Below are 3,859 nucleotides of genomic sequence, written 5' to 3' on the forward strand. Positions count from 1 at the left end.
ATTTTATCTATATGCCCCATCTTATTTCAAAGAAAATTCCAGGTACATGAATTTTCTATGCCTAGTTTTTTATTTGCAAAGTGACAACTTTTTTGATATAAATCTATTGTGGAATAAAATAGTTTTTGCTAATGAGGAAAACTAAAGTTAAACAGGCAAATTTAAAACAAAACTATACTTCGATAAGGTTGTAATTTATTAACACAATAGGTTTGTTGTGATGGTTAACCTTGAGTGTCAATTTAATGGGATTTAAAATCATCATGGGCATATTTGCCTCTGGGCATATTTTCAAGGGGTTTCTAGACTAAGTTAATGGATGTGGGACTACTCACCCTAAACATGAGTGACACCATTCCTGGTCTGTGAAAAAAGGGGAGATACTTTTCCCCTTTCCACCCTGACTGTGGGTGCAAGGTGACCAGCTGCCGCATACTTTAGCTGCCAGGCCTTCCCCACCATGATGGACTACACCCTCAAACTGTGAGCCAAAACAAACCCATCTTTCCTTAAATTGCTTTGGTCAGGTATTTTGTTCCAGCAAGATGTAAAGAATACATTTTCATTTTCATATCCCTGGTTTAAACATTTTCCACCTGCCTTCACTGTAATAGAGAAATTTTTCAGGATATATTTTAAAAGATGTCATCACTGGCCTCATAACATGTTATTTTGAAGATTTATTTATTTTTATTTTTATGAGTGCTTTGCTTGCACGTAAGTATGCCAGGAGAGGGCACTGGATCCCCTGGAACTGGAGCTAAGGATGGTTATGAGTGGTTGTGGGTGCTGGGAACTGAACCTGGTCCTCTTCAAGAGCAGTAAGTGCTCTTAATCTCTAAGCCAACTCTCCAGCTCCTTTACAAGATATTTTTTAAAGCAAGATACAAAACATAGACTATATGAAATAATGAGCAAATATATGAACTTTTTTGTCATTTGCTGTTATATATACAAAAACATTGGAAGAAAACACACTAAAATAATTAAAATGGTTAATTAGATCATGAGAAATGAGTGGATATGGACCAAGGAGAGACTAGGACTTTTTTTCTCTTTGTGGTGCTTGGGATAGAATGTAGAGCTTTGGTACATGCTAGATAAATACTCTACCACTGAGCTATACCCCAGCACTGCTAATCTATACATTATTATATTACTTTTGAACCATGTGCGTATACCCTAAAGATTAAAATTTTTATCATATTGTAAATCATAAGCATATAAAATCACAAATATAAGTAAATAAAGTCCCTTTTCTAATATGCTCTAAAGTCATGCAAATTCTAGGACATTCTTATGACCAACTAGGTTTGAATATTTTATTAGCTGACACGGAAGCCACTGCCAGACAAATAGCTTTGTAATTTTAATACCCAATATTTGATAACGGTGAAAAAATTTAAACCAGAAAAAGCCTTTTCAACAAATAGTGTTGGAAAAACTGGGTATCCACATATAGAAGGACCCTACATACCTCTCACCCTACAGAAAAATGTCAATTTGCCGGGTGTGGTGGTGTGCTTTTAGTCCTAGCACTTGGGAGGCAGAGGTGGGTGGATCTCTGTGAGTTCAAGGCCAGCCTGGTCTACACAGTGGGTTCCAGGCCAGCCCCACTATAGGGAGACCCTGTCTCAAAAAGACCAAAAAAAGAAAAAGAAAAAAGAAAAAAGTCAATTCAAAATGGATCAAATACCTGAAACTCTGAGACTGCTAGGGGAAAACACTTCAAGATACAAGAATAAGTAAAGATTTTCTGGAAAAGACTCTAATTTCACAGGAAGTAATTCCAAGAATTGACAAGTACGATTGTATCAAATTAAACAACTTTTATACAGCAGCGAACAACCAGGTTGAAGAGATCACCTGGTGAATGGAAGAAAATCCCTCCCAACTTTATATCTGACAGGAGATTTTTAAAATCTAGAAAGAACTCCAAAAGTTAAATATGAAAAAATATACAGCTAGCAAATATGTTATTAAATTGAATAGACAGTTCTCAAAGGAAGAAATACAAATGGCCAATAAATATTTGAAGATGTGTTAAATATCCCTGACCATTAGGAAGAGGAAATTAAAATTCCGCTGAGTTTCCGTGTCACCCCAGTTGGAAGGGCCATCATCAAGAAAAGAAATGACAAAAAATGTTGACCAAGATGTACAGAAAGAAGAGTCCTTATTTACTCCTAGTGGAAATATAAATTGGTAGAGCCACTGTGAAAATCAACGTGGAGGTCCCTAAAAACACTAAAAATAAAGCTACCATGTATATAATCCAGCCATACCTCAAGAATTCTAAGTCAGAATGCCACATAAATCCGTGTAGATCCATATTCAGTGCTGCTCTCTTCACAATAGTTAAGAAATGGAATCAGCATATGTGTCCATCAGCAGATGAGCACAGAAAGAAAATATGGGTGAATATACACAGTGGCATTTTATTCAGCTTTAAAATAGAATGGAATGATGACACAGGAAAATGGATAGAGCTGGAGATCTTTAGCTGGTGAAATGAGTCAGACCCAGAAGGACAACATGTTTCCTTTCATATGTGGAATCTAGATTTAAATTTCTCTGCGCATGCACTGTGAATGGGACATGAACAGTAGGAAGGGCACTGTGAAAGGGAAAGAGTTCTAAAGGGGGAAGAAAGGGAGATCTAATCCATGTGTCGTGAAAGCAGAACTGAGCAGCATTTGGGAGGAGGAAGGGCATTCACCAGAGGCTGAGAAGGGACACAGGGAAGGGCAGGGGGCAAATACAAAGAATAATAACAATATTTATGTATGGCAATGTCACAGTAAAGCAATTTCTCTGTATGTTAGCCTCCAAATATTATTATTATTATTATTATTATTATTATTATTATTATTATTATTGGTGTTTTTGAGTCAGGGTCTCCCTGTAGCCCCAGCAGACGTGGAACTCACTATGTAGACCATGGCTGGCCTGGATTTCACAGAGATCCTCCTGCCTTTGCCTCCCGAGAGCTGGGAACAAAGGTGTGTACCACCAAGCCTGGCTCTAGCCTCAAATAATAATAATAATATTTTGTCTTTTTGAGACAGGGTCTCCCTGTAGCCCCAGCTGTCCTGGAACTTACTATGTAGACCAGGCTGGCCTTGAACTCACAAAGATCTACCTGCCTGAGCCTCTCGAGTGCTGGGATTAAAGGTGTGTGCCACCATGCCTAGCGCCTCAAATTATTTTTAAATAGCTCTGTAATTTAAAAAAAAAATAGCTGTCCTTGGTCTTTTCTCTTTTTATGGTAGCTTAGGTATTATAATTCAATCAAGGTGTTTTGTTTTGTTTTGATTTGAAACAGGGTCTCACAACGCAGCACCCCAGGCTGGCCTCAAACTCACGACCACTTCCCAAGTGCTGGGATTACAGCACCAGGCTTGGGCCCTTACAGTTTAAACATTGGTAGTGCACTCTCTGAATAGCTCTCAGAGTTCCTGGGGCTTTTAAAACAGATCCACCCTTCTCTAGAAAAGCAATCCAGAGCTCCAGTTTCTAGTTTAGTCCAGTGGCTTGGCTAGAACTTTCAGTCTTCACTCCTTGCCCTGCCATCTAATGACATCACTTCCTCGTTGCCTAGGCTTTCCATGGCTATGGTCTATGTTCTCAGGATTATGTCTAGAAAGGAAGAAATTCAGTCAAACTGAGTTTTATGGCTCAAAACCTAATTTGTGGGGCCCAGTGTGGTGGCGTTGGCTTTTAGTCCCAGCACTTAGGAGGCAGAGGCAGGCAGACCTCTGCAAAATCAAGGCCAGCCTGGTCTGCATAGTGAATTCCAGGCCAGCTGGGGCTACAGGGAGACCCTGTCTCAAAGAGCAAGCAAACAAACAGAAAAAAA

This window comes from Nannospalax galili, unplaced genomic scaffold (assembly GCF_000622305.1).
Source record: "Nannospalax galili isolate Female #2095 unplaced genomic scaffold, S.galili_v1.0 scaffold196, whole genome shotgun sequence".
Lineage (NCBI taxonomy): Eukaryota > Metazoa > Chordata > Mammalia > Rodentia > Spalacidae > Nannospalax > Nannospalax galili.